General features: G+C 36.0%; 1 pseudogene; it reads left to right on the top strand.

Annotated features, from left to right (window-relative positions):
• LOC130217403 (C-Jun-amino-terminal kinase-interacting protein 3-like) overlaps positions 1 to 16701 on the top strand; it is a 65058-nt pseudogene extending 48357 nt beyond the window's left edge.
• The last annotated feature ends 4240 nt before the right edge of the window (positions 16702 to 20941 follow it).

Here is a 20941-nt window from a genome sequence, read left to right on the forward strand (position 1 = left end):
CGTGGAGAGTTTCAAAATCCTTTTGTAAGAGGAACTACTTTCTTCTGCCATTCATTCACATCTGCAGCTGACGTATAGATCATACTGTTTAGTCTATTACTGTTCTTTTTTATCACAGATAATTGTTAAGGTAATAAATTCATATACTGTTAGAATTATTAATATAGGTATGGTTATTTATTTATATAATTTTGAGTCTTTATATATTTTTTTAGATATTTCTTAGAGTATTTATTAATATTTTTATTAATATTACAGGTAGCTGCCAAGGTAACCTATTATACATGTTCTATAACAATATTTATTCAGATCGTTAATTTACTTAAAATAATAATATATTAGTTAGCTATCAAATCGGGGTACATGTAAATGTAGCCATCATCATTTTAATTTCCATCCTCATTTCTGCTGTATGTGGTATGTGTGTATGTGTGATGTGGCTGGTAGTGGGTGTGGTGTGTGTGTGTGGTGTGTGTGTGGTGTGTGTGGGTGTGCGAGTGGTGTGCGCGGTGTGGCGCGTGTGTGCGCGCGTATGGGTTCGCGCGTGTGCGCGCGTGTGTGTGCGTGTGTGCGTGGTGTGTGTGTGTGTGTGTGTGTTATTTCTCTTTTGCCTCTGCGGCTGGCTGGATCTGTGGCTCTTTGGCTGACCCGACGGCTGCGTCTCTCTTTATCTCGTCCTGTAGAATGCCCGTTAACGGTGTTGCGTCTCTCCTCAGCGACTCAGCGCTCTGTACCCGCAGAGAGCAGCGGCGAGAGCAGTACCGCAGGTGCGGCGAACACATGCGCCGCAAGGACGGTCCCCATGCAGGACCTGCGGCTGGAGCGTCCCGTCCCGACTCAAACAGGTATCTCCTGTTTGCTGACCTCTATATAAAAACAACAATAGTAATCACCTCCATGTAGAGAGTAGAGTGTGTTGATGTATCAGAGAGTGGCCTTCTGAATGAAGACTCATAAAAGTAGAAATCTGGAGTAAAGGACCAGGAGGGGTGTTGTACATGACAATAGTTTTCAAAAACTGTCAACGTTTTTTTTTCTTCTTTGGTTTTTAAAACATTTAGCACAATAGACCAATGGTGCCCAAACTCGGTCCTGGAGGCCGGTGTTCCTGGAGATTTTAACTACAACCCACCTCAACAGTACTTGCATACTGTTATTAAAATACTATGAATTCGGACATACTACTCTTTAAGGGTGTTGTAACGGATCACAGTTGATGCGTGATTCGTATAGGATCACAACCCACGTTCAGAACACATGTGACCAGCAGATTATTCACATTTTTTACTGGTAGATTAATCCTAAATTTGTAATGATCACAGAGAGATTCGCCTCTCGCATCATTCAAATCACGTGTATAAAAGCATTTAGGCTTGTTTCTAAAAATAATGATGATGGAGAAGTTGTGATAGATTATTCGGTATGTGGAGGGTTTCTTAGGTTATTATAGGTGTTTTGTCACTACTTGTTTAGCCTGCATCAATCCAGTTAGTGTAAGCTGCACCATTAATCATTTAAAAGACGGGGATCTCAACACCCCATGCAACATAAATTTATAATTTGATGGTGATTTTTGCATATGTTTGCTTAATCCGTCGTCATTGCTGCATTTAAATCTGAAAATGCTCAAAAATTAAGAGATTCATTCTTTAGCTAGTCTTTTGCCTTTTTGAGTTAGTTATGAAAGTTACAGTGAAATAAACAGAAGTACGGGACGAACAGTTTATAGTTTAGATAAAACCATTGATGTTAAGGTGAAGATTACAATCCACTGTTATATGCATTTAACAACGCTCAAAAATGAAAGTTGTTGGCAGAAATTTCATTATTTAGCCAGTAGGTGGCGACAACCCGCCATAAAAAAATCTGCCACTGAATAATTCTTCAAAAATGACACATCTAGCAAGAACATGAAGTTTTGAGTGAATAACTGAATTCATTTATTAACAGCGAGACAAAAATAAAATGGGTTGTACAGATATAATGTTTAGATTCTACATTAGCGTCCACAGCAACAGTAGTAGTAACAGTGAATTTTTCCCAGTACTGAATACTTTACAACTTATTTTATTCAGAGCTCTGATTATTTTATTTTAATAAAATTACAGGTTCTAAGTTCTGTCTGTTAAACCAAACTGTGTTGCAGTACTGTTTTTGTAAAGAAAATTACATTTGTCGTCTTCTCCCCTTTTTGGCTGATCCGGAAAATGGTCCGATCCGTGACTAAAAAACCAAATGTGATCCGAACCGTGAGATTTGTGATCCAAACTGTGAGATTTATAATTCGTTACACTACTACTACTCATCTTGCACACTGTTTTTAACGTACTATATAGTATGGAAGTATGGAAGATTTTGGACACAGCCTGTCTAGTAACAGCTTGATTAGCTGGTTCAGGTGTGTCCAATCTGGGTTGGAACTAAACTCTGCAGGACAGAGTTACAGAGCTGCAGACTGGAGTTTGTGCATCCTTGATATAGATGATATGATGATGAAATAGACAATAGAGAGATTCTCTGATTGATAAAATACGTTGTTGTATTTTTGTCATGATAAAAAAATTCATTCATTGTAGAATTTTAAAAAATGTTAAATTAAAAAAATAAATGTATTATTATAAAAAAAATATTTCTTCAAACTGCAACAATACTAACAAAGTGTGTAATTTTCTGCTGTTTATAATCTGAACTTTTTATTTCACAAAAATGCTAACATTAAACGCATACATGCTTATAAATAATGCTTTAATATAATACTTAATTATATTTTTATGTATAGTTTTGAACTGTTGTTTTATAGACAAATATTTTCTGATATTCTTATCTTAAACCACCTGCTGACAACTTAAAGATAAGTGATCTTTAATCTCTCTGAAGGCAATTGTTAATGTTTAGCATGATGCATTACTCATGCAAACATTTAAAAAAGCTTGAAAGAAAAAAAAAATAACAATGAATTAACCTGATAGTATTAATCTGTCATAACTCTCTTGCTGTGGTTAACCTGAAGCACAGAGGTCAACTCGACTTAGTTTTTTTTGGTAACACTTTATTTTGATGGTCCCTATTGCACATTTTGTTGACCTAAAAAGTTGCCTTGCAGCTACATCCCAATACTCAATTGAGGTATTAGTAGACTGTCTGCTTAATATCTGTTGATATCAGCTCCTTTAACAGACATTTAACGGACCATCAAAATAAAGTGATATCATTTTTTTTCAACAATATTTTCAGACTTTGAAATATCTGTTGTTGTCTAATTAAATGGCCAAAATGCATGATGTTTTTTGGCTTTAGCTGAAATGTTGACTCATAAACAAATGCTTAGTTGAAATCCTCTGAAGAGATGAGTGTCAGAGTTTATGTTAGGTGATTGACTGTCTGGGTGACTTGTTCGTGATTTACAATAAGTATGTAGCAGTATTGGACACTTTATCAAATGTTTAATTCATTCTTCGTGAATTCCTGTGAGCTCATCTGCTCAAACACCGCTTTTAAATATGCAAAATAAAAGTCCACAAAATAATGATGCAGGGAATTCAGTGACTGCATTGTAATTGTTAATTATTATTGTTAATTAAAAGATTTAAAAATCATTTATGTTAAATGGAATAAAAGATTTTAAAAAGTTGCTTATTTTAATAAAAAAATAAATAAAAGAAAGTTTAAAATATTGCTAATGTAGCAGTTAGCTAACAATCTTTAAGGGGAAGCGTAATAGATCAACCAAAAAATTGAAATGTACAGTGCTCAGCATAAAGGAGTAACCACCACAGACTCTAGAATACACAAGACATGGCACTCGTATAGTTTTGAATGGGGAAAAGTGTAACGGTCAGTATGGCGAATAAAGGCCACGAGGTACAATCTGTCCTGTCAAACGCACATCTAATGACAGCCACTATAAAACGCCCACAAACTTGTAAACAAATAATCACTTTAATTTCTGGATGAGATTCGCCATCAAGACCAAATTGTGAATTATTTCAGAAGAGCAGCGCGATCTGCCGATCATTATCCAGAGGATGATAATGTGTACGGCCATAAATGTGGTTGGTGTTGTGATCTTGTTCCTTTCGAGTGCGCAGGCGCATTAGCTCAGCGACTTAGAAAATAAGCAGATTTTTGTTTGATTTGAATGTTTAGAAACAAAACATTTGATATTTAATCTTATTGGTGACTCCAAATATGTAATGTAATCGTAAGCTTGGCAAACAGTTTTGTAGAATTTGAAGCTTTCACATACAGACAAAATTGCTAAAGGCTTTTTGATGATGGCCGCCAAGTGAAATGACTTGCCTTAAAGGTACTTCGGATACACACCGTATTAAAAATTAATATATTTTTAAATCAATTCTCAATGAATATAGTTAATACTTTTTGGTGTGTGCTTATGAAACGGTTATAATCCATTAAAATAAGAGTTTGTTCATCTAACATCATTAGGATTAGAAAGATCAACGATAAGAAAAAGCAAAAAAAAAAATACAAACTACAAAATTTCACCTACATTTTTTTTTATGTTTCTCATGATTTTTTCCCTGTTTATTACAATATTATTGAATATGTTCCCCAACATTTTACTTTTGATTTAATAATGTTTAGACTGATCTCAAGATGTTGGCTTTTTTGTTAGATTTGTTCCAGTTTTGTCTTCAGTACTGACTAATCTAATGTATATGCACAAATATGTACTTGTAAAGCATCGTGTAGAAAATATTAATATTAAAAGAGAGATTTGTGAGGGGTGTAGTACTCATTTAGGCTGAGCACTGTATAAAATAGAAAAAGATAGATTGTTTACGTACACTGTCATGTTTTATTTGATCAGTGAGTTAACATTTGAGAATTTGTTAAAATCAGGTCTCCTTATACTGAATGAGAGACAAGATCATGTCCACTTGTGTAATATCTCTGCTTGCTTTGCTGCAAACCTGCAATTATTGTAAAATATGAAGGAAAAGACAGTGGTTTAGCATTTTATCATGCATTCAACAGTTAAATAACAGCTACTATTTTAACCAACCAGTATGAACAACCCAGGCTCACTGGAAATATGTGCCTAAAGCTGCATTTTCAGCATCTTTTCTCTAGTGTTCAGTGTCACATGATCCTACAGAAGTGATTATCATATGATTTTCTGCTGCTCAGGGAACTTATTTCATTATTATCATCATCAGTGTTGAAAACTGCTGGGTTTATAATATTTTTTGAAACTGTGATGGAGTATCATTCAGAGGTAGCATTAAAAATGTGTTTATTTTGACTCATCAAGGACGCATTAAAATAGTTAAGAGTAACAATAAACAGATCAACAATATGAGAAAGCATTTATAAAGTAAGAAAAAAGGTATATTTAAATCCTAAATCCTGCTTTTAATTGATGTAGGTTTACCCCAGTCGCTCATATACAGGTACAGTGTTTTGGTCAAAGCTTAGTGGCTTTGGGACAATATTTTTAAGACTATCTCTGGTTTCTTTGGTAGATTATATATGCTTATTGCCTTTTTTGGGTTTACTCCCATCTCAATATAATCTTACGATACAATCTGATAGCTTTCTGGGCCAAAAGACTAATATTGCTCTATACACTAAACACTGGAGGAATAATCCAATAAGAGAAGTTATTTTTAAATTGAAAACAAAATTCACAATGCGACTATATTTCAATTTCTTAAGGTTCCTTTTTACAGCATCGATAATATGAATTATTTAAAATATAATCAGTTATACAGACTTAAGCATTCATTAAATTGTTCGAGCATAAAACGAGATGAAAGACCATTTGCTTGTAGCATGCAACTGCAGAAACTCCATTGAAAAAACTGGTAAAATACATTTACATATATTAAAGACATAGCGTGGCACAATGGAATTTAATTCAGAGCTGCTTCTCTGGTCTGAGACACACTTTATATTGTATATCAGTCAGGCAATGTGGATCAATCAGTACATATACATGAACACCGATATTCCGATTTTAATATGATTAAGACAATACTTAAGAGTCGACCATGTAAACAGCGATTTTTGATTACCTTAATCCGACTAAATCGATAGTCATATTCAAACTAAAATGTAATCGAATCAAGTCATGTGAAGTATGCCGATTTAGTCGCATTACTGAAGTGCTGTATTGACATGTAAACACCGCAATTAAACTATTACTGTCATGTAGGATTTTCGCAGGATATCCCATGCACACACGGCTGTTTGACACTCTTCTCTGCACCCACCGAGTTAGTGAAGGACCGCAGAAACTGGCATTGCGAAATGCAGATGTTTTTTTTCATTTCACGTGTGGTATCAAATTGTTCAAATCAAGTGAAAGTGGCAAACTGCAGTTAAAGTCAAAACATTTTGAACAAAACACCCAAAATTGCATCAACCTCCAGAGGAAATGTGGACAGTGTGATGACGCAATGACGTTAATCAATCTATGTGCTATAACATGTAAAATTGGATCATGACAGGAACATTAAATAAGTGACTCGTGTAAACAGCTTAATGATATTATTGTCTTGTTCAGATTAAGGCTAATAATTACATTTTTGGATGTCCATGTAAACGTAGTCATTGATTTAAAAAAAAAAAAAAAAAAACAGATAATTTTTTTATAATGGCATGACAGTTCATCAGGAAGTGTCTGAGCTGGCTCATTGGAAAAAGCCCCCCTGCATAATAACCCATTCTATAGTTTTATTATATTTTTGATCAATTTAATGCATCCTTAGTGAATAGAAAAGTCTTTTAACTTTTTTTGGTTTTTAAATCATACTAATTCCAAACCTTAAACCAATAATAGGCCTATAACACAAAATCAAAGTTCAGTCTAAATAACTGCATCTGTATGAGTGTTGGTAGTGGTGCAGTGGTTAGTCTGGAAGCGTATTTCATGGGTCTGTTTAACTGGCAGTATTGTTAGGGTTGCTCTAACTGTGATCTCCCACAGAACGGCTGCCAGGCGGACAGCGCTCCAGATGCCACAGCCAAGAGGAACCAGGCAAGTCCGAGGACCAGCATGCACCTCTCTCACCCCTTCCGTCCCATCCCTAACCTGAGTCAGCATCAGTCAGCAAATCACAGTGTAGACGCAGCAGAAAACTGATATAGCACTGATAAAACCAGCTTCAGAGCATCTCTAGGAATCTCTGTGGTATTTATAGCTGCCGTCATGCTTTGCTTCTAACAATCTTTTGCAACGCAATCAAGTTAATAGAGTATTTAGGATATTTTAGACATACAGTATGGCTAATTGTTTAGTGGTTAAGGTTAGGTGCCTACAAGACATTTATGGCCAGAAACGCATTTCATTTACACTGAAAGCAAACATTAAATGCAGTGTTAATTGATTATGATAATCATCTAGCGTTTGATATGCAGTAGCATCTGTTTATATCAAACTGTTCATATAAGTGATCCATTCAATAATCATGATTAATCACAGCAGATTTTTGTAAGATTACTTGATTTTGAGGGAGGGTAAAAACACTAAACTTTACTTTTATTTTAAAATTAATGTTAAATTGGATAAACTTACATAGAGAATGCATGTTATAATGTCATGCGATGAGATTAATTCATAAATATCTTTCATTTTTTATATAATCATTAGATTAGTGATGCTTTATTTGGTTGCATTATAAATTGTTGCAGAAAAATGTTTTAACGAGCTGATTTCTAGATTGATTTCTAGAATAGGATAAAATAGAATGCCTTTTATTGCCACTGTACACGTATATAGTGTACATTATATACATGTGCGATGAGATAAAGTGCATCTCGCTACATAGTGCAAACATGTTAATACAGTTAGGTCTTTAAATATTGGGACATTGACACAGTTCTAACATTTTTGGCTCTATACACCAACACAATGGATTTGAAATGTGCTTTAACTGCAGACTGTCAGCTTTAATTTGAGGGTATTTACATCCAAATCAGGTGAACGCTGTAGGAAGCACAACCGTTTGCATATGTGCCTCACACTTGTTAAGGGACCAAAAGTAATTTGACGGAATAATAATGATAAATCAAACTTTCACTTTTTAATACTTGGTTGCAAATCCTTTGCTGTCAATTATAGCCTGAAGTCTGGAACACACAGACATCACCAGACATTGGGTTTCATCCTGGTGGTGCTCTGCCAGGCCTCTGAACTGTCTTCAGTTCCTGCTTGTTATTGTGGCATTTTCCCTTCAGTTTTGTCTTCAGCAAGTGAAATGGAAGCTCAATCGGATTCTGGTCAGGTGATTAAGTTGGCCATTGCATAACATTACACTTCTTTCCCTTCAAAAACTCTTTGGTTGCTTTTGCAGTATGCTTTGGGTCATTCTCTATCTGCACTGTGAAGCGCCATCCAATGAGTTCTGAAGTATTTGGCTTAATATGAGCAGAAAATATTGCCTGAAACACTTCAGAATTCATCCTGCTGCTTTTGTCAGCAGTGACGTTATCAATAAATGCAAAAGAATCAGTTCCATTGGCAGCCATACATGCTCACGCCATGACACTACTACCACCATGCTCTGCTATTTAGGATCATGAGCAGTTCCTTTCCTTCTCCATACACTTCTCTTCCCATCACTCTGGTACAAGTTGATCTCGATCTCATCGGTTCATAGGATGGTCCAGCACTGTGAAGGCTTTTTTAAAGCTCCAATCTGGCCTTCCTGTTTTTTAGGCTCACCAATGGTTTACATCTTGTGGTGAACTCTCTGTGTACACTCTGGTGTAGTCTTCTCTTGTTTGTTGACTCTGACACACATACACCCACTGTACCTCCTGGATAGTGTTCTTTGTCTGACCAACTGTTGTGAAGGGTGTTTTCTTCACCAGGGAAAGAATTCTTTGGTCGTCCACCACAGTTGTTTTCTGTGGTCTTCCAGGTCTTTTGGAGCTCTTTTTGAGCTTACTGGTGCGTTCTTTCTTTTTAAGAACGTTCCAAACTGTTGTATTGGCCACGCCTAATGTTTTTGCTATCTCTCTTATAGGTTTGTTTTTTTTGCAACCTAATGAAGGCTTGCTTTACTGATAGTGACCGCTCTGTGGATCTCATCTTTAGAGTAGACAGTAACAGATTCCAAATGCAAATTGCACACTTGAAATAAACTCTGGACCTTTTATCTGCTCATTGTAATTAGGATAATAAGGGAATAACACACACAGTTACTTTTGGACACTTCACAAGTGGGAAGCACATATGCAAACTGTTGTAATTCTTACTGCATTCACCTGATTTGGATGTAAACACCCTCCTCAAATTAAAGCTGACAGTCTGCAGTCAAAGCACATCTTGTTTGTTTCGATTCAAATCCAATGTGTTGGTGGATGGCGCCAAAATGTTAAAATTGTATTGATTTCCCAATATTTAAGGACCTAACTGTATATCCCTTCAATACAAATCACACTAAACAACAAGTTTCAAAAGTAGTGCAAAATAGGGGATGAGAGAGGGGGTAGGGTGAGGTGGAGTAAACAATTCTACAAGGTAGAACAAGAAATGTATATACTAACCAAATAACTGATTATAATTGCATTCATTATAACTGATTATTCATTATAATTGATTTAAAAATAGCAGTGTTATTCAGTATTACATTTAAAGTTAAAGTCTACTCTGTTAAAAACTTAATCAATACCAGAATTTAGAAGTATGTATATAAAATTAAAATAAGAACTTCACTATAAATGTTTTTCAGTGCAGTTTTAACCAATTTTGACACAATTATGTAACTGCCTATAAAGTATACATAAGTACCAACTAAAGGGGTAATTCACCCAAATATGAAAATAGTCATTCTCAACTTGCTCCAAACCTGTTTGAGTTTATTTCTTCTGTTGAACACAAAATAAGATATTTTGAAAAATGTTGGGGGGAAAATAGGATTAACCATAGTATTTTTGTTGTTCCAACTATTGAAGTCAATGGCAGTTTTTTTCCCCGACACTTTTCAGAATATCTTGATTTATGTTCAACACAAGAAATAAATTCATAAAAGTTTAAGACCATCTGAGTGCGAATGAGTAAATCGGGAGGATTTTTATTTTTATTTTGGGTGAACTATCCCTTTAAGTGGGTCACAAGCACTAATATTTAGATAATAACGTTTTACAATTCTAATTGCTGTTTTTTTCACTTCATTGCAATTAAAATACAAGTAAGTTGCAAGTCTAAAAAATTGCATTCAGTTTGCTTGCTTACTATAACTCTTTAATAAAAGCATTTTAATAATGTAACTGATATATGATTCTAATGTATAAACGGTGGCTGTAAGAACTCAGGTGGTTTAACAATATTAAAATATAAATAAATTGAGTTCATTTTAATATAATCACATTCCACTATTTAATTATTTACAGGGAACATAGTCTTAGATTAGAGGAAATCAATTGAGATGATGACAAATATAGTATTAGATTAGAGGAAATCAGATGAAAACAAATATTGCTCTGTGACCGCTGTGTTCCTCCATCTTAGAAACCATACATCATAATTTGCAGCTTTGACTTGCTGCCTCTCAGTGGCATTTGCAGACTATACAGTAAATTAAGTGTCCATGCGCATGTGTTTGCCTTGTAACCCTCTGACAGATCTTGATCTGCTGCTCTGGTTGGTTGTTCATTGGTTTCCCCCTTTCTGCATCAAGGCGTCTTTCTGTTTGTAGTGGGTGGATGTGATCTCATTTATTAAGGCCTCATGTTTATCACTGCCTTCTTGTGTCCTCCAGGCCACAGAGAAAGAGGATAATCGCATGAAAAACGTCCCTGTGCCAGTGTACTGCCGCCCTCTAGTGGAGAAAGACCCCAACAGGAAGGTACAAGATCAACAAACAAACATCCAGTATACTTTAGCAATAAATTACATTCAGGTCGACTTTACTTTGTGATCAGTTGTTGAGGAAAGTTACGTTAAAAAGTAATATAATGCTTTCTTGCATTACTACTTTGAAAAAGTAACTAGATGTGTTACTTATGTTACTTTTGAAGGAAAGTAATGTGCTGGATTACTTTTGGTTACTTTTCGGGACCGGCTTGCTTGTTTGTAATTTTATCTTTATTTTTAGACAACTATAAAGCCATTTTACACCAAAAGTAAATGTGAAGTGTTTAAACCTTAGGCTGAAGGAAATGTAAACTGACCACAATCTCATATTGAGCTCAAACAAACCTTTCAGCAGTGTTACATTTGTGTATTGCTTGAACAATAGAGGATGCATGATTAAACTCTTTGCAGTTTTTATTGCTGAATCTGTTGTTGACAATGTGTACCAAGAGTAAACGCGTGTTCACATTTAAGCTAGAACTACAGATTCAAGAGTTCACACTTAGATATTGTTGACAACTGTTAGCAGGTTTGGCATGCTGTCCCGGGAGAGAACCCTGAGCTCGGAGATAGGTGAGCCCAGGGCTCCCGCCTGGTCCATAGAGCATATGCGGGGAGTACGAGATCAGGTGGTTCTCGAGAGCTCCCCGTGGTAAGAGGTAGAAAGGAGGAGGAGATGGGGTGGATGGGGGGTTTTCTTCGGAAAACGAAGATAAGAGAGTAGTTCTAGCTAGGCTACTTATAGTGAGTTGGGGTATCTGATTGGCTAACTAGTGAATGTAGATGAGTGGCCAGCTGCAGTCAATCATATCACGTGCTCCTCTCGAAATTAGTTTTGAAAACTTCACGTAACACTTTACAATAACAGTACATGAATAATGGTGTGTTAATATGTAACTAAACATTACTTAACTAATCATGAACTAACTACAGCATGAGTCACATGAGTTCTTGTGTGAATAACGGCTACCTTAATTACTTGTACATGCTAGTTGTTAAGTAATGTATTAATTACCACATTAGTTTATACTTTAATGTAACCATCAGAACTCGTGACATGTTAATGTATAATTATATCATGACTTTACTTGGAGGGGCACATCATCACATGGGTGCTGCTAGGCGTGAAGATAATTCAACAGCCCTTCAGATAACCCTGAAACCACACCCCCGGTACTTTCCTTGTCCACAACAGCCCTTTTACACCCCAACCCCCGCTCTTCAATTTTGTCTGCACACAGCCCCACCAGAATGTTGTCATAGCACCCCTGCATCATCATCAACATTAACCCATTCTTAACTACTCATTAACTCCTTATGCCGTTCGTCTAGTGCGTTTGACACTGAATAAACAATAGACAAGTGTTCTGTCCAACATCGTTTAACATGATCATGAGTAGTTAAGGATGAGTTAATGATGATGTGCCCCTATAAGTAAAGTCATGACATAATTATACATTAACATCTCATGAGCTCAGATTGGTTACATTTAGCTTAAACTTAAATGTTAATTATTACATTAACAACATGTACTAACTAACAAGTAATTAGAGTAGCCATTATTTACTCTTGAAATCTTGTGACTCATGTTGCAGTTAAAGTTAGTTCATGATTAGCACATACATTAACTTATCATTAGATCATAATAAAGTAATGTTTAGTTTACATAGTAATACATCATTATTAATGTACTGTTGTAAAGTGTTACCAACTACAGTAAGTATCATGTTTACTCAATTGTTCACAAGTTCTGCTGATTTCTCTCAACATGAGGACAGGAGAGCCTGCAGTCAATAAATGAGAAAACAAAGTAATACTTTTTTGAACAGCAACAGTAATGCGTTACTTCTAGTTACTTGAAAAATGTAATCTGATTACATCACGTGCATTGTAATGTTACCCCCAACACCGTTTGTAATCATACATGCCTTCATGTCAGCTTTGTTAATTGATGTTGTTTAATTGATGTTATATACAGTGATGGGAAGAAGGGCGCTATAAATAAACGGCGTTACTAACGGCTAGTTACTTTCCCTGGTAATTATTTACTTTTATAATTATGAAACTCAGTTACTATTTGTTAGAAGTAACCAGAGCTAATCACTTGTTTTAAAGGAACGTGCCCAATACTGGTTGTATAAATTAGATTTTTTTTATTAAATGTCGAAATGATAAAGTCAGTGGTGACCATCAACTGTTTGGATACTAACATTTTTCAAAGAATCACGTTTAAAGTAATGAAGTTCTTACATATTTGTGGTTATAATTTCTAAATAATCATAAGAATTTAAAAACTTAAGGCAAAAATGAAGTGTATGTTTGCATATACTATATATATTTTTTATATCTTTAACACTCCTATTTGAGCAGCTTTTTTAAACGACATTCATTTAGTACCCTGATCCGACCATTAAAATGAGATAAATTCATTAAAAAATACCAAATACCTTCCTTAATTTTTCTAAAAAACATTTAAATTTATCAATTTAAATGAGGATTTCTGCATAATATTAAACCATGGCTGTTTTTCATTGCTTTCAAATTAGGCATGGGCATGTATAATGGAGTTCATGCCTTAGGTATGGCTGTAGTTAAGAGTAAGAGAGTTATGTTAAAGCTGTTTTTTTTTTATAAGATGAATTAAGGCATCATATCGGGGACAAAATATAAGTGTAGACCAATAATAAATGCAGATTTATTCCTGTTTTAATGTAAAAACAATTACTATAAAAAATTAAAGTAGTTTAAAGTCCCCAAGAAATCAAAACTAACCATATTGATTTTGTTAGCACACATTGCTAGCTTGTGGTGAACTGTTTATTTGTGCATGTCATTAAGAAAATAAAATTTCTTCCTGTTTTGTTTTCAGTTAAATTCTCAGATTACGTCTGTCTGAGGTATTGGGCGTGGCTAACATACTTAACCACGCCCCTCTAGGTGTCAGTTTTGACAACGAACAGAAATGGTAAGCAGGAGGTGCTGTTAGCTTGTAATAACTCTTCTCAAACCCATTTCCAGGTCTCTCAGAATGAAATGCCTACTTTACTACATCCAATCAGCTCACAGTAGAACAAAACAAGCCACACCCACTGTTTTCTCTTTTAATATTCTGTTTCTCTTGGAACTGCGTCACAATACGAAAGCAATAATGGTTACAGCTTCCGATTCATGCGGACTTTAAGTAAAAGACTCTGAAAAACCTGGAAACAAACCGCTCTAGTGAAGAACTTGAACTGTTGTTGTGTTGCAGTTGTGGTGCGCAGCTGGTGTGGATCTCACTGGCTGGAAGACGTCCAATCAGGAGGCTGCAGCTGCAAAGCCGTCCAATGGCTCTGATCCCTTGACAGCTGAAAACGAGGGTGGTGACGGAAAGAGTGAACAGAGCTCGCCAGAGAAGAAGAAGGTAAACGACTACAAAAAACACCAACATTGTTTTAAATACGTTGAAAAATTTGCTAAATATTTAGGGAAAATGACTATTATATTCTTGAATGCATTAAAGTGGTTGAAAGTGAGAGTGACATTTGTCACATAACACAATTTACTTACAAAATAAGCAACCACAAAGATTGTAAATCTGTATATTACTAATTTCTATAAGGATTATTAACTATATTTTTAAATGTATTCAAATAGAAACCTATGTGAAATGAGGCAAAAAGTTATTTTGCAGCATAATGTAAAACAATGAAATATTATGATGTAAAATAGATTTTAAAATGAATAATTCTCCTATTAATAACCTGTGACACTGCTTAAAGCATAACTGAGGCAAACGAAAGCTAAGACATTGTATTTGTCTTGTACATTGTACTAGCCGGCAGCTAGCTCTCTGCAACTCTCACATGGTCGCCCAGTGAAGTAAGCAGGGCTGCACCTCGTCAGTACCTTGATGGGAGACCACATGGAAAACTAGTTTGCTGCCGGAAGTGGTGTTAGTGAGACAGTTAGTGAGGGGGCGCTCAACCGGGGTCTGTGTGGGTCCTAACACCCCAGTATATGATGGGGACTCTATACTCCTCAGTGTGCGCCGTCTTTCTGATTAGATGTAAACTCAGGTCCTGACTCTCTGTGGTTGTTAAAAATCACAGGATGAAGAGAGTAGGGGTTTAACCCTGGCATCTTGCCCAAAATTTGCCCACTGGCCTCAGTCCGTCATGGCCTCCTAACCATCCTCAGTGGTGTGCGGTCTGGTGCAATATGGCTGTCGCTGCATCATCCAGGTGGATGCTGCACACTGGTGGTGGATGAGAGAGATCACCCCATTGTGTAAGCGCTTTGAGTGTCCAGAAAAGTGCAATATAAATGTAAGGAATTATTATTATTGTTGTTATTATTATTATTATTATTTCTGTAAAACCTTTCACTTAATTTAAATATGAAACTGTTTGTAATCAATTATTGCATTTTGTTTACCATAATTATTAAATGTTCATTAAGATCAGTAGCCACAAGCTCAAAATAGGTCTCAGACTTTTGAGCCTCACAGTACGTAATGCATGATGTTACCATTTATTATTGTTTAATGTATATTAATTAGCACAAGAACTTATGTCCATCATGTAAATGCACCATGTTTAGCAGATTTATAGTTTTCTTCCATCTAATCTTCAGTAAAAATGTCAATTTTAAATTGAATATTTATGAATTGGTATTTTTCTGTCTTAATATGTCATGCTAATAAAGGAATTTCGAATAGATTCTTCATTAACTTTTAACATAATTCTGAAAGTCCCAGTCTTGTGAACCTCACTGTACATTGTTCATTATCTTCTTTTCACATTCATTATTTTATGTGCATTAATTATTATGAAAGCTTCAATTGTCTAAGTGCACCATTTTTACCTATACAGGCCAGGTTTTAATATATTACATCCATGTTTTTGTCATAGACGTAATCTCAACCGAAACATGAAGTGAGGGTGGGAAATCATGTAGCTCCTGCAAACTAGCAATACTGGGACAGTACATCTAAAAAAGCTTTAATTTCATGGGACCTCTAAGCATCATTTTAAGTTAAAATAAAGTGCATTTAAATAGTTTTTTTAATCCTACTTCTAGCCAGGAGCTGCATGAGACTGACCCCGTGAGCAGCCGCGTGTGTGGATTCTGACCAGCACTCATTCAGCCAGTAAAGTGGTCATCATTGACGCAAACCTGCCCTGCTCACTAGTCGACCAGTTTAACGTGTGTAATGCGCATGTGCTGTGCATCTCAAGTGTGCCAGGTTTGTGCAATGCTAATTGTAACTGACTGTAACTGACCAGCAGGTCTCACTTCAATCAGCCAAGAAAATTGCAATCTGTGCATCTCTGCTTACTCTAGTTAATCGTCTCTTGCATTGTCCATGTGCGTTTAGCTGCCAGCGAGAGCGATTACCCAGCGGAGAGATATTTCTGGAGCAGCAGGCTGGAGATGGAGCTTCAGAGGAGAAGGGTGGCGTGGAGGGCATGTTGGCAGGGATCACCATCGTGGGCTGCGCCACAAACTGCAGTGTTGTACGCAGCAACTGCTCCTCTCGCACAGACACGCCAGTGCAGGACCGAAGCAATGGTGAGCGAAAACGACTCTTATGAATGTTTGAACCTTGATAATGGATGAATGAATGTTTTGTGCTCAGCTCCTACAGCTCCAGTGTGTAGAAGTTTAGCGGTGTCTCAGTCTGCGGAGGAAGCCACTGAAGCCATTGAGGTGACGGAGGAGGCAGGGCCCAGTGAGAATGCAGACAGCACCCTCGGGTCCTTCACCGAACACGTCTTTACTGACAAACGCGCAGGCAGGTACAATACAAGTAGACCCATTTATTTATTAACATGGCTGTCTGGAGTACTTAAATCTGATTGGTCTGTCACAACATCCCTAGGTATGTTATGTAATTGATAAAGTATATTCAGAAAGTTGTTACCGCAGAAAAAAGCCTCACGTGCTTATCGGCATGTTGTGTAAGACTGAAGGGGTTTATTCTGAAAATACAATCACCTGGATGAACTTTATCCCGCTACTTAGTGCAAATCGTGAAAATCTGGCACAAAACGTTGTTATGAGCTGTAGTAGTTTATTAATTCTTTAAACAGAAGTAAAAACAGTTGATGGATTATACACTAACCTGCACATTATTCAGTCACTAGATGGTGCTTAACAGTTAATAATGCAAAGTTAAATGAAACTGAGAGGTGTCTGGCTGCAGACTCGGTGCAGTGCAATCAGAACTACATCCAATGCTTTTTAATGGGCTCACCTAACCCTACCCCTCACAGTGATGTCAATCGCTCCATTTGAGTGCATTGTGTCTGACATTGCATCGCTGAGTGATGCAATCTCAGCTTGCATCATAAAGGCTGCATCCAGATACTATTGATGAAAATCGCTGAATGTAACATACACTAACCTACATTTTATTAAGACACAAGATGGCGCCAAACAGTCAAAAATAGTGGGATTACAGACAAGAGCATATAAATATGAATGTGGATGTAGGTATAGGGATGTGAATGTATTCACTGACAGTCAAGATAATTCAAAGTTCCCTGTTGAGTCTGTGTTATTTAGCGATTGTTGTCTTGGATTAACATACCTTGAAATGTTTCAACTGACCAGTCGTGCACTAAGCAAGGAGTGATGTACATAGAGGCAGTTGTTATGACGGAATAAAGCCCTGGTTTTAATCTCCACTTCACGATGGACTGCTGATAACCTGTCTGGTTTTTATTACGAGAACAACCACCTGGATGTACTTTATCCCGCTACTTGCCACAAAACATGAAAATTGGGCACAAAACATTCTTCTGAGCTGTTGTAGTTTATTAATTCTTTATTTGAATGCAAAGCTGACAGAAATGAAAACAGCAGATGGATTATACACTAACCTGCACATTATTCAGTCACTAGATTGGGCTTAACAGTTAATAATGCAAAGTGAAATGAAACTAGCTGAATGGAGCATACATTAACCAACATTTTAAGACACAAGATGGTGCCAAACAGTCAAAATAAATATAATAATATTATATAATATTATAATATTAAGACAATATAAATATGAATTTGAATGTAAGTATATGGGTGTGAATGTATTCACATGTGGTCAAGATGATTCGAAGTTCCCAGATGAACCTGTGCTATTTAACGATTGTTGTCTTATAACATACCTTAAAATGTCACGACTAACCAATCAGAATGAAGTATTTCAGACTGCCGTGTAATAATAAGTAAGGGATAAAGTACATCCAGGCGCTTGTTATCACAGAATAACGCCCAGGTTTAATTCTCCACTTCGCGTTGGACTGCTGATAAGCATGTCTGGCTTTATTTTGCGAGAACAACCACCTGGATGTACTTTGTCCTATACACAGCAGATGCTTATATAAATGAGGAAGACAACAAGCAATCCATTTTGAGTAGGCAATAAGCATGAGAAGTGTTTACAATACGAAGTATCAAATATGACCCCGATTAGTACAAGTGGGGAAAGAAACTGTGAGAGCATATAATAAAAGCATGTCCTTGGTTTTCCTCAAATGTTTTCATTTTGGCTGATCTGGTAGAGTTTGGAAAGCAATTGTAATTTATTATATTTTTCTTACAGCAAAACGATGGTTTTCTGTTACTTTAGGCAATAGTGTTATAGCAATTTAGTGGGGTTTCATTGTATATATTCAAAATTAAATAGCAACTGTTAAATTGTATGTAGCAATAAATTTGTTTCAACAATTACAATTTATTAAAGGGATAAGTCACCCAAAAATGAAAATTCTGTCATCATTTACTCACTTTTCACGGTTTGTTCCATTAAACACAAAAGAAGATATTTTGAAGAATGTTGGGTACATGTAACCATTGACTTCCATAATGTTTTTTTCCTACTATGGAGAATACTTTCCAATTTTCAAGACCTGCTGAGGATCGTGTCTCAATATGGAAAGCCATGAAATTCAATAGGGTGTCCTAGCTTTTAGATATGACTGTTTATATCAATGGTTTAGATATTCTGTTGTGAAAGCTAATCTACAATATAATGCTGTTGGTGTACATAATCAAAACCAGTATAGGTATTGTGTTAAGAACATGCTGACAATAAAACAATTTCTTTGTTTAGTTACTAGTGTGCTGGTCATAAATAAAGGCTTCAGATGACTTAAAACCAGGGAGGAAAAAGGACATCCTATTACATTTCCATTACTTTGCAAATAAAACTTGAACTCTTGGCTTTTGTGAATGCGTGTGTTGAATTGAAGCATGTTTAATTGTCTGTGTTGTTTGGTCAGTGAGCCTGGTGTGGCGAAGGAGAAAGTGTCCTCAGCGCCGGCAGACTCAGAAGAGGCCGCAGATGAGCGCGCAGGAACAAGTGCTGCTCCCACCATGTGGTTAGGAGCCCAAAACGGCTGGTAAGGCTGATTAAATCATTAGTTGCATTTTCATTTGATATAGTCTTAATTCCATCTCAGACATTATATGCATCACGTAAACTCTTTCCACAGGCTGTATGTCCACTCTGCAGTGTCCAACTGGAAGAAATGCCTCCATTCGATTAAGCTCAAAGACTCTGTGCTGAGTTTAGTGTAAGTGGATCCTAATGAAGCACGTGTCACTTTTAGTTTGGATCGATAGGATTGTGTAATGGTAATGAAAGCTGCTACTGTTCAACGAGAGTGTATTTATTTGAACCAGATTACAGTGAAACTATTCTCAAATCCTGATTGTAATTTAACATTGTATTGTATGCTGTGGCCACTATGGCCATGTCCACATGTACATGGTTATTTTATAAACAAAGTTTTTCCGGTCTTCATCCACGTGAAGATGCAAAATGATGCACTCTCAAGGGTATGGCTAATTAACAGGTCGCAAATAAAGCCTTAGAATAAAGCAGTGTTGGCTAATCAAAATAGAAAAAGAGTGCGTAAGATGATGTCAGGAGGTTAAAAACTTACGGTAACCAGAGTTTCTGAAAATCTTCTCCCTGGCCAGTAGGGATGGGTGATATTTTATCATTACAATTACCAGTAAAAATTCTCCCATGATAAAAAAAATGACATATCACAATAACAGGGTGTTCGCGGGGTCTTAAAGTATTAAAAGTTCAATTATGAGAAAATTAAGACCCTTAATAGGTATTTAAAAAGTCTTAATCCTGTTTTACGAGGTCTTAAATGTTGCGTTGTCCAAAGTGTTGACTCCCAAAAAAGCATAAATATATTATTTTCCTTGATCCACGTGATTGGTTCGGGCTGGGGCGTGTCTGGCCGAGCTCCTCCGTCCGGGTGATGTCACATAATTTGAGAAAAACGCAGAAAGGTGATGTGATGCTCTCCACATTTGCTAAACAGACGGCAAAATAGGGAAATGAAAGTTTGCATACTCCTGGTTGGAGAAAGACGATTTAAACCGTAGCTGAAGCCTGTCGCTAAAAAACAACAGTGTAATTTTTTCTTTCAAGCTTTGTTTCTTCCAAGTTTATCTGAGTTCTGTTGCAGGGTTGTGCTCCATTGATTTATTTAACTACAACAGTTTATTAACAACTGTTTATTAAGTTAAAGGTTTGATACTGATTAGAATTTGAAGTGGCGATGAGGCCTTAAAATATTCTGAGAAGGTCTTTATAAAGTCTTAAAAAGACATTGTAATTACCTTTAGGATTCCTGCATGTACTTTGAATAAAACCTTTTGGTCTGAGTTATTATTATTATTATTAATTATTATTATTATTATTACTGTAGTAATTGTGCGATAGTTTTGCGTCTTTAAGCCTGTTTACAAACATTGATTTACTGACAATTTTTCACTCTAAATTCACTTGATAACACCAGTCGAGTGTTTTAAAATGACACATTTTTGTGACCAGACATTGTTTATTATAACAGAATGAATTAAAACATCCTATTTAGGCTAGGTCTATTAACATTGCATGTTAAATATAGTTAATTCGTATAGTATTCTTATAAAATCCAGGATGGCTTGAAGAACACAAATAATATTGCCACAAGCATTAGTTTTGCTATCACATTTGTTCCATTTGCATCATCTTTATCCTTTTTCTGTCCTGCAATGATAGCTGACCATAGATGATGACTTTTTTCCTTCAATTATATGTGAGATTGTGAGCGTCCAGTATAAAAC

Source organism: Danio aesculapii, chromosome 3 (genome assembly GCF_903798145.1).
Source record: "Danio aesculapii chromosome 3, fDanAes4.1, whole genome shotgun sequence".
NCBI classification, from domain to species: Eukaryota; Metazoa; Chordata; class Actinopteri; order Cypriniformes; family Danionidae; genus Danio; species Danio aesculapii.